The following is a 12,226-nucleotide window of genomic DNA, read 5'->3' on the forward strand; positions in this document are numbered from 1 at the left end:
CTCTTATAAAGTTTACCAAAATGTAGAACATTTTGGGAATTATATACAGTAAAGTCTCGTTATATCGATATTCTCGGGAGTCGGAAAAAATACCGATATAACCGGACTATCCATATATCCGATCCTGCGCCGAACTGCATTCACAAGTGCAGTTTTATTAAAAAAGATACATACATATCCATATAAAACATGTTATATATATATATAAATATTAGCAAGATTGAACTTTATCTTTTCCTGTTCCCGGGTGCGTTCTTTCAGCGAATGCTGAGATATGACGTAACACGCAGCTCCAGATGTTCTTCAATTTAAAAAAATGGAGGCGAGCAATCGGCACTGGACTGCTACAGAAAGTTTGTTTTTGATTCAAACTAAATTTCAAGACTGGACGAAGGAAAAACTGTCAATACGGAGTTATTCCAACAAGTGAAAGAAAAACTGGAGGAAGTCGGTATCACGTGATGTTGGTGTTTACGCTTTACTGCGCATGCCCCATTGACTATTCTGGTTGATTATAGCGGCGCATGTAGACACGCCATTGGAATATTCCTTTCCATGTATACCATTGCGTTCGGAAAAGGTCATTCGGAAAAATTCCATTCAAAAAGAGAAAAACTCCTCATGTAAACGTGGCTAGTAATACATGTAAATAATTTAGGAATTGTGCACTTTGACCTGAAGCATAAATCCAGCCTGAGATGCATGCATGCAACAACAGTCATTGTATTTTTAGCTAAAATGATGTCCTGCAGTGATGTGGCGGTCATTTGGTTGGAAGATTGTGTTTAGCTGCTTTGGTGACAATCATTTCTTAGATGTGTTTGAAAGGCTATTATGCATGACAGGGTTTTGGCTCTGATTTTTTTTTCAAGCTGTGGTGGTGGGCTGCATGGGAGGGCGGACTGCTGCCGTTGTGCAATTTGTTAAATCACAAATAGCAATTTTCATTCATTCATTTTCTACCGCTTTTTACCCGGGTCGCGGGGGTGCTGGAGCCTATCCCAGCTGTCTTTGGGCGAGAGGTGGGGTACACCCTGGACTGGTCGCTAGCCAATCACAGGGCACATATAGACAAACAACCATTCACACTCACATTCACAATTTGGAGTCACCTAGCATGTTTTTGGAATGTGGGAGGAAACCGGAGAACCCGAAGAAAACCCACATGCAACATGCAAACTCCACACAGAGATGGCCAAGGGTGGAATTGAACCCTGGTCTCTTAGCTGTGAGGTCTGCGTGCTAACCACTAGTCCACCGTGCCGCCCCCAAATAGCAATTTTCTATGACTTATTTATTAACTTATTTATTTAGGGTTTTTCAACGACCAGCAAGGACATAATGTCAAAACATTGATCACACATGCTGGCATAGATAGGCTTAGCATGTGACAAGCTGTCGTCAATTGACTACACATTTTACGGGCTTTTCTTTATTCTTCTGATAATAAGAAACAAAGCAAATCTGGTCAGACATATGGAAGTTCCAGCAAGACAAACAGGCGATTCCCATACGTGCTTATCAAAATAAAGGTCCGTGAAACATTTTAAATAGTTTTCAAACTAATAGTGGTCAATATGTGTGTAAAAAATAATCTATATATGTAACTCTAGTGCATATTTATAATTTCTTACAATATTACAATATTACTTAAAATTGGTGTGGCCGCTTTTATTTTGTAGAGACACGCCGCCATGTTAGATAGATAACACAGCAGTATATACACAATAACACAGCACTGAAATTGCCAACAAAATGTCTTTGCCTGGCTCCTGTATAATAATAAATAATAATAATAATGTGGAGAATAAATAGATGACATCAAATATGAACAACAATGTACAGCGTTAACAGTAAATTGCACAAATAATTTAAATAATTTTGAATAAATAATAATAATTTCAAGTTTTGCGTGTGCATAATAAGAGGGGCTTATTTGGCATTCTTCAATTACATGAATGAAAAAATGAATAAACCCCACATTAACATGCAAACAAAAATGTTAAGAATTATATACACGTCATTATTGTTTAATATGTATTTAACAATATAGATATATTTAATTTGAATCTTTATCTTGTGTGGACAGAGACGATCATCCTTAGAACGGAGAAGCGAGAGGCTTGAGGGGAAGGGGAGAGGAAATTGTGTGAGGATGAGAGAAAGATGAGAGGGAGGAAGGAAGCGAGGTGGTTCAATACGACCGGAGGATCAAATTTAGATGTAAAGGAAGGAACTAAAAGGTCTGTGAGTGACAGGAGGAGATTAGTCGGGGCATTGGGGAGCTACGGTTAAAAGGGGAAGTCTTGCATATGAGGAGTAAAAAGGGAGCTCACGGGATGCAGGATTTAGTCAGAAAGACATGAAGATGGATGGAGCAACTGCAACAATTAGAAAATACGTCAAGGCCAAGGAAAGGCTCCCCCAGGATTGTGCCAGTAACCCAGATAGTAATTAGATAAGAAGAGAGACCATCTCGCTGCTACTGTTACGGGGCCAAAGCTGAACTCCAGCCCTCTGTGGTAAACCAGGTTCATTGTCAGTCAGTGGAACCCCACAGAGACAAAGGGGCAGTGGGACTGGCAGGCGCTCGCCCCCATCTTGGCTGACTGTGTGGCCTAGTTGATTTGATTCTTTCATTTTCTCAGCAAGTACTGTATGTGACTGCATATAATGGTTTGGTGCACTTGTGTAGAACTGTTTACTCCAGGGGTCTCAAACACGAGGCCCGCGGGCCAAATGTGGCCCGCAGGACACTAGTTTGCGGCCCCCGCCTTGATATGAAAGTTTAATGTTAGTGCGGCCCGTGCAAGTTTGATATGGATGCTGTATGGTATCATGTACCCAGAAAAAATTATTACGTTTGATTAATGTTCATGTTAAAGGTTAAATAACTGTTAATAGTTATCCTCCCTATCCGTGTGGAAGTGGTAAGTTTTTGGCTATTTAAGTTTAAAGGAAATAACTTGAAGGCTACCGTTTAGGTCGCTAGCTCTCTAGTTTGCGAGTTAGCATGTGTCTCAAGACCCTGCAGTTGCGCAATATGTTGTAAATAAAAAGAGTATAAATGTGACTATAGTCGTGTTTTGTCATGTCTACAGGGCTCTAATAATGCTTTGTTCATTTTAATCTGGAAAAAATAATTTGTCTACCCACCAACTATATGTGGTTTCTTAATTTTTTATTATTTGCCGTTTTATTATTATTATTATTATATTTATTTATTATTTATTATTTATTGACTGATTGATTGATTTTCTTTATTTTTGATCTTATTTTGTGTAGACAAATAAAATGAAGATATTTGAGAACAGTGGAATCTTTTCTTGTAGAAAATCGTAATCAAAGCAAAGTTTATTCATTTTTCTGTTTTTAATAATTTTTTAAAACCTGATGCGGCCCAGCCTCGCCCAGACCCTAGCTCCAGTGGCCCCCAGGTAAATTGAGTTTGAGACCCCTGCTTTACTCTAGTCTAGTTTGACATTTTACAACAGATCCATACCATTGTTCATGACATCCGATTTTGCAAGCTGAATAATCAGCTAAATAAAGTTGAGCCTTTGGAGCTTCCACCTCTTGAGAGCAGTTGTTGTCCATTGTCTCAATCAATGGTATCTAATATAACTGTGTTGGGAAGAAAAACAACCCCATAAGTCTGACAAATACTTAAAGCCTAACCCACTGAAGCTTAGGGTTGACTGCCCTGCCGATATGGCACCAATGGAAAATTAAACAATACCTCTTTTGATGACTGCTACTTACCTAGAGCCTATACATAAAGTATGATGTAACATTTACTACACAAAGTAACTCAATAAATGCACCAATGTCTCTATGCCAATGTCCCCAATAGGATTTTAATAAGCTGGGTACTACAGTACAGAGGTTAGGATTATCAGTGTTTTAGGAATAACATTCAGGGAGACTAAAAGCTAGTAAAAAACATGAAAAGCACAACAAGTATGTTTAGCATTTGGGTATTGATTCTTGTGAGTGATTTTTGATGCACAGCACCTGCTGCTCGTTGAGAAGAGCAATAGGTGTTTTCATGTCAGGGTATCTCTTAGAAGGCCCACTTTTTTTTTTTTTTACATGTTTATGTCTTTGTTTCATTTTTTTTTTCATCAAGTATTACGATTTTGCAATTTTTTTTACTGGTTCTTGAAGGCACCAGAGTTATGCACTAATAGACGCTAAAGTGGAACCGAAACGTAACTTTCTCCAACACTGCCTTTTTTGAGAGAGTGAATATGGCGATACGATACGTATCACCATACTAGGCTCACGATACGATATATCACGATACTGTTAGCAAGGCGATATATTTTTTGTTTTTCTTGTAGTTAAAGATTATTTCCTGGAAAAACTGAATTACACCAGCAATATGCACTTACTAAACACATTTTTATTCAATTAGAACAGTATGTTATGCTGTATCACAAACCTTGCTCTGTAAAAACTTCAAGTGTAGCATTTGGATAAATAAAGCTAAATTTCCAAAAAAAAACATAAAAAACTAATAATTGAAATGATGTCTCAAGATCCTGCTCAAATGTTGACATTCTATTAGCTGTGAAAAAATGCAGAGTATACAGTCCCTGACTTATCCACCATCAGAACAGTATTTTTGTGGAACAAAGTAACTAACATCAGTAAAAAGTCCTTTTAGGATGCTTGAAATAACCATTATTTAACAAAATAGTGATATCAATTTGAAAAACAAAATACCTGCAATATCACAGTACTACTTTTGTAGTATACATTTGTGAATCTCGTTCAACGTCCTTGCCTAATTGACTACGTAAGTGCTGCCACCTAACGATCAGAGGTTTAAATTCAAATCAGAAATGAACCTTTGGCGTGTCTGCACTTGAATAAATACCATATACAGTCTATGATAAATGCCTAAAAATATCCATATTATACTTTTTAATATCGATACAGTATCGTAGAACGAAGTATCGCGATATATCGCTGAAACGATATTTTCTTACACCCCTAGTCTAGAGGGGTCTGATTACTCAGTAAATGTACTGATCACTTCTGCAACATCTTCTTCTGTGGGAGACCAGGTACATAATGAGGTGTGTTATAGTGTGCTTATGAATTTGGTGGTTCAAATTTAGTGGGCCAATATGGGAAATGCTGGTTGTATTGATCTTACTTTACAACAGGGGTCTCAAACTCAATTTACCTGGGGGCCACTGTAGCTAGGGTCTGGGCCGCATCAGGTTTTAAAAAAAAAAATAAAAAAAATGCATTTATTAAAAACAGAAAAATTAATAAACTTTGCTTTGGTTCCGATTTTCTACAAGAAAAACTCTGATAAAACATTCCACTGTTCTCAAATATCTTAATTTTTATTTTTCTGCACAAAATAAGATGAAAAATAAATAAACAAATCAAGAATAAAAATCAATCAATCAGTAATAAATAAATATTATAATAATAATAAAACGGCAAATAATAAAATCTTAAGAAACCACATATAGTTGGTGGGTAGACAAATTATTTTTTTCAGATTAAAATGAACAAAGCATTATTAGAGCCCTGTAGACATGACAAAACACGACTATAGTCACATTTATACTTTTTTTATTTACAACATATTGCGCAACTGCAGGGTCTTGAGACACATGCTAACCCGCAAACTAGAGAGCTAGCGACCTAATCGGTAGCCTTCAAGTTATTTCCTTTAAACTTAAATAGCCAAAAACTTACCACTTCCACACGGATAGGGAGGATAACTATTAACAGTTATTTAACCTTTAACATGAACATTAATCAAACGTAATAATTTTTTCTGGGTACATGATACCATACAGCATCCATATCAAACTTGCGCGGGCCGCACTAACATTAAACTTTCATATCAAGGCGGGGGCCTCAAACTAGTGTCCTGCGGGCCACATTTGGCCCACGGTCCGCGTGTTTGAGACCCCTGCTTTACAATCAGCAGCAGCCATTTGCTAACTTGGTCTGTTTCTTTATAAATTCCACTACTTGTAAAATACAAAGGAACCTCCTCAATGTACTGTACCTGTCAACAATGGGATTTGAAAACGACATTACACAAAATTATGGCTACTTACAAAAAATATTTGTACATTAAGTTTCGATAAGGCTAACATTTTGATGCTCCGACATTATTTCCTATGGGGAAAAAATGTTCGATCGAGCAGCATCCCAGACTTTTTGACTTCCGTGATTCCACTGTAATGTCTCCTATGCATGTTTAAAGAGACATGGCATTAAAAATGGATGCTAGTCTGGCTGTTATGGCATAGGGGGGGCTTGTTGTGTAACCGTTCATAATGCACAGACAATGTCAAAAGAATTTTCAGAAGCGTGATTTCAATGATTTGAATAGATGGATATGAGCCACTGCAAGCACATGACGGTGTTTTTGCTGCTCTTTAGAACCACAATCTTTTTGCAACAAATATCTAAACAACACAAAACGGGGGTTGTTTTGCATCAAAATAACAATTTATTTCCAAATACAACACCATGAATGATTTACAATTTTACATTTAGAACTGAATTATGTGTGTGCATGTGTAATGTGTAACCTTCTGTACGCTACACTCCTCCACGCTCTCACTTCTTTCTTACTGTCATGTGTGATTTCTCAGTTCGGGATTGTAAAAATGTCTAAATACGTCTTTGGTTTTGAATGAGTTAAGTACGATACTGTGTTTAGAGGCCTGACTAACAGTAGAGTTATTGCCTCAGTAAGTGTATCAAACTCTCCTGTGAAAATGATTAGATTGTTGCTCTCAAAGTAAATGGACAGGTCATCATGCAGATCATTTTCAATCACATGCTGTGAAAATGTCATTTGATGGATTATGTTTACAGTTTACAAGATAAGCCATGAAATGAATGTGATCGATTCAGTTTGGCTGCATCTCTTATGTTCCCTGAGGATGGCCAGTTTATTGCTCTATTGCAACATGAGTGATGATTGACTGAGGTCTGCTGGGATATCCCGGAAGCACACAGTAAAGGTGGAAAAAGATATCTCTAGCTGTCCATTGTCTGTACTGCTTGTAATCTAGGTCTTACGGATGAATCTTGGCTGGTTTAGGGCGAGAGACGGAGTACAAACTGGGCTGGTCACCAGTCAGTCACAGGGCAACACATCACCGTAAGCTGAACGTCCATCTTGTCAATTCCATCTTGTCGTCAGAAGTATCCATAAATTGTAATTTAGTAAGATGAGTTTTAAAAAAAAAAAACAAATTGGTGGAAGTCGATGGTGTGTGAGTTAGGGCTGTGTTAAACGATTATTTCTGTAATCGATTAATTTAGAAAATATTTTTTTGATGCATCGATTAATCCCTGAAAGTCCCTGATTAGTCCCTGAAAACATAAACCACAATCACATGCACAGGTTAATCAAAATACATATTTCTAAATGATCTGCCCATATCAATAAAGATGAATAATACTACTAATAATAATAGAAATAAAACTAACTATAGAGTGTATTTGAGGAGTGTGTGTCTGTGCCAGCAAGACGCGAGTGTGCGATGCTGGTGCATCGCAGTCGTGCTTTTGTGATATGCCATCTCAATTTTGCATAAGTCACAAGCCACCGCTCACAAGTCATTATTACTATTATTATAAGTCACAAGTCATTATTACCGCTTGGCGTGAAGTATTCCAATACTTTTGATACTCTGTTGCATGATCTTTTCTTCTGGCCGGACTCAGTGAAACTTGTTGCTGCGGCCGCCGCCATGTTTTGATTCTGAATAGTGGTGTGGCGTTCGTGAACGAACGGGTCAAAAGAACAAAAGTTCTTTTTTGTTCATGACCGACACAGCACTAGTTGGTGAGCTGTTGAGTCGGAACGAACGTGAACATGACGTGAACGGACTGACTCGACATGACTGACCGGGTCTATGCGTAGGGGGAGGTCACAGGCTAACCACCAATTGACCGAAATGAACGGCTATTTTTACTGAATGAAGCGGAATGATCCTGTTCACTGAAATGATCGGTTTTGCTCACCACTAATTCTGAGTGAAGGCTGTTCTTGTGTCGACGTATTTTTTGTCTCGATGTCATCAATGACGTCGACACGTCGTCCCAGCCCTAGTATGAATGTTCTTTAAATTACAAAGTTTTATTAAACTACACTACATTTTTCTGCTTCACTGACAAGTCAAAGAAGCTTGTAAAGGTCAGTGAACATCAGAATGTGCCCAACATTTTTATAATGCCTTCTAAGCCCCGCTTCAGGCTGTCAGAGCCAGATTGAAAGTGCCACCTAACCGTCCTATCAGTGAGAGGCGAGGAAAAACACAGCGCAGCCCTCAGTCACGCATACTCACTTGGACTTGGACCGCAGACTTTCCTACTGCTTGAGAATTCATTTATTTAAAGTCACCTGATTTATGTTGAACTGTTGGTCTATTAGGTCCTTCTAAAAGGACCCTGTGTCAGTGTTTTTTCCGGACTGAGATTGACTCATTTGCTGACCGGCCAGCTTGTTGGCTGTATGAAACACACACACACACACTCAGACACAGAGTCATGCAGTGTGTGTTCAATGTGTTTTGCTTATGCAAAAACACATTTCCATACTGCCAGTACTATGCCTGTAATGAATAAGGATATTCACATTTGGTAAACTGTCACTCCAAGTCTATTGCCTTTGATTACAGGACTTCCACTAGCCAATCACAATGCAGACGACACACCGCACTTAATGTCTTATAACAGAGGTAGGGAACCTATGGCTCGGGAGCCAGGTAGGGCTCTTTTGATGACTGTATCTGGCTCTCAAGCATTTCTTACCACAATAAAAATGTATTTTTGCTAACATTTTAAAGTAAACCATCACAGAAATGACTGTTAAAAATAATATTATATAAAATAATATTATATAACTTTCTTATGCATTTTAATTCGTCCATCTATATTCTGCTGCAATACGGCCAAACATATCTATCTTTCCTGATGATATTTTCCAGGTCAAACACCAAAACTCGATTATTACTGGGTAATGCTGTAGTCTACCTCGGTCATTGAGATGTCAAAAAAACATGTAAATGTAAACTTTCCTCCTTTAGTCAAATAGCTAAATCTGCAGAACCAAGCCTTCTGACGAAGATGGCCAAAAGAATGAAATACGTCTACGGAGTACGGTGCAAAACTATGCAGCAGCAGAAGTTGTATTAATGGCAACAAGTATTTGATTTATTGTTAGACACTGCGCTGGCCACACCCCATTGGCGTGGGGTAGTGTGCCTGGTCTACGTAATTAGAGCCCATTATCTAAAACTGTTGGTCTTACATAAAAATGCACACATTTTATTGCATTCAATGTTTAAAAAAATGTGTATGGCTCTCACATATACACATTTTAAAATATCTGGCCTTCATGGCTCTCTTCGCCAAAAAGGTTCCCGACCCCTGTCTTATAACATGAACATTCATTCATTCATTTTCTACCGCTTTTCCTCACGAGGGTCGCAGGGGGTGCTGGAGCCTATCCCAGCTGTCTTTGGGCGAGAGGCGGGGTACACCCTGGACTGGTGGCCAGCCAATCACAGGGCACATATAGACAAACAACCATTCACACTCACATTCATAACTATGGACAATTTGGAGTGGCCAATTAACCTAGCATGTTTTTGGAATGTGGGAGGAAACCGGAGTACCCGGAGAAAACCCACAAGTGCATTGGGAGAACATGCAAACTCCACACAGAGATGGCCGAGGGTGGGATTGAACTCGGGTCTCCTAGCTGTGAGGCCTGTGCGCTAATCACTCAACCACCGTGCAGCCCAAAATACACTAATATCGCATTGTAAAATCATATGAAAACATTATACTCACGTTAAAGAAGGTATTGTCATCATTCCACCGGTATTGCGGCGCTGTTGTCATCGTTGACGGGGGCGACATATTACTCACGTTGCGGGACATTCATACCTACGGACAATTTGGAGTCGCCAATTAATCTAGCATGTTTTTGGAATGTGGGAGGAAACCGGAGTACCCGGAAAAAACCCACGCATGCACGGGGAAAACATGCAAACTCCACACAGAGATGGCCGAGGGTGGAATTGAACCCTGGGCTCCTAGCTGTGAGGTCTGCGTGCTAACCACTAGACCGCCGTGCCGCCTATAACATGAACAATGTTACATAATAATGTGCCAATGAAAGTTGTTTTTGGAGTATTTTGGACTTGTGCAACCTATATTGTGTTGTATATATTATAATAAATTAGGTTTATTATCAAACATATTATGTAATAAAACATGATTTCGTTGGTCGTCTAAATATGCAGTGTTGACAGCGGAGGAGAACGCCTCAGAGAATCGCATCAGAGTAAAAAATTCCACCACATCAGCAATATACCATGATATATTGAATTATCGACATTCTGTCCCACCCCTAGTCAGCAGTGGCATTATCCTGCTTTGCTTTTTGCACAATAGTGCAGCAAGTGAAAGAAATGATTGGACTCAGGGGGGGGATTTGAGTCATCGATGCAGGGACCTTGTCACTACTCTCTGCGATGCACCACTGTCGCACATTAATTATCTGCTTATCACTCTGATTTCTTCTGTGTTATATGCTTCATTGATTGACCGTCTTGTGTAATTTCCATGAGCCAGTGTTGAACATTGGCGAGACCATATTTATTTATTACCTCTGCCAAGCACAAGCACAGTGCGAAGGTTATGTTTTGTCTGTATCTTGAAAAGTTGAAAAGAACTTGAAAAGTTCTAATTGGATTGGATGAAATTGTCGGAAATGGGAAATGAAACAATTGATTAAGTTTGTGGGGTGATCCCGAAAATGCAGATTCTCGTCAAGTTCTACAAACTCACCATATTGGGGGGGACTGTAGCGCTTGGCGGAGGTCTGCACTCTCCAAGGGCTTTCCTAATTATCTGTAAAATAGATTGGATTTACCTGGCATTAGTATTGATGACAACAATGCACACAAGCCAGTGTGACCAACAGTAACATAACCATGGTAATGCTAATGGTTTTATTTCATTTGAACATGCATCAGATTACAATTGAATGCATCCCATAATCAGTTCACAGTTCCACATGTCCAAAAGGAGTAGGAAAAAGCAAAGCTTATTAAATCCTACCCCTCCATCTGGTACTTTTACAATCAGTAACTGTTACATTTGTTCACTTCCTGCTTTCCTAATATAGTTTATGTTGTTTTTTTGGTGTTTTTTGTGGGGTTTTTTGTCAGGTAGCATTAGTAAACATAGGATGAAACATAGCAAAAGCTGCTCATCACTGCTGAAAACCTCGTCAAGTTGTGTAAAATGCTGTTTCCACAATACCTCTTCTATCCATGAGCAATGTTCCTCAATTACAATATGATACAATTTGGTGTGATTGGCATTTGCAAAATGTCTCATGTGATGTGCACTAAGTACACCGAAAAAGTGATAATGGTAATTGTTTTATTTCATTTGAACATGCATCAGATTACAATTGAATGCATCCCATAATCAGTTCACAGTTCCACATGTCCAAAAGGAGTAGGAAGAAGCAAAGCTTATTAAATCCTACCCCTCCATCTGGTACTTTTACAATCAGTAACTGTTACATTTGTTCACTTCCTGCTTTCCTAAAAAAAAAAAAATTTTTTTTTTTTTAATTTTTAATTTTTTGTCACGTACCGAAGTACGAGGTGATATGAGCATCCAATGACATAATGGGTACCATAGTAAGTGTCAATATAGTGATATGTATAGCACATCATGACTGGTTCAAGACTCTTCATCCTTGTATTTAGCAAACATCAACTGCTTGTATTGTTTCTTGAATTGGCTCATCGTTGTGCATTGTTTGAGGGTCTTACTCAATCCATTCCATAGTTTGATTCCACATACTGAAATGCTATGGCTTTTTAACGTAGTCCTAGCATAGAAGTGTTTCAAATGTACTTCTTCCCTGAGATCATATTTCTCCTCTCTTGTAGAGAAGTATTGGATGACATTTTTAGCTAATTGGTTATTTTTAGCCTTATGCATTATTTTAGCTGTTTGAAGATGAACTATATCAGCAAGTTGAAGTATTTGTGATTTTAGAAATAACGAGTTAGTATTATTCTTACTGACCTTTTTTGCAGTACATTTAGCGAGTGAAGATTGCTTTTATAGTTATTAGCCCATATTTCCACACAATAAGTAAGATATGGTAGAACCAGAGAACAATAAAGAGTGTGGAGTG

General features: G+C 38.4%; 1 protein-coding gene across 9 annotated transcripts in view; it reads left to right on the forward strand.

Moving 5' to 3' along the window:
• LOC131137737 (focal adhesion kinase 1-like) overlaps positions 1-12,226 on the forward strand; it is an 85,478-nt gene that overhangs the window by 11,028 nt on the left and 62,224 nt on the right. The gene's annotated exons all lie outside the window — the stretch shown is intronic.

Source organism: Doryrhamphus excisus, linkage group LG17 (assembly GCF_037039965.1).
Source record: "Doryrhamphus excisus strain RoL-2023G ecotype Guam linkage group LG17, RoL_Dexc_Guam_v1.1, whole genome shotgun sequence".
Taxonomy (NCBI): domain Eukaryota; kingdom Metazoa; phylum Chordata; class Actinopteri; order Syngnathiformes; family Syngnathidae; genus Doryrhamphus; species Doryrhamphus excisus.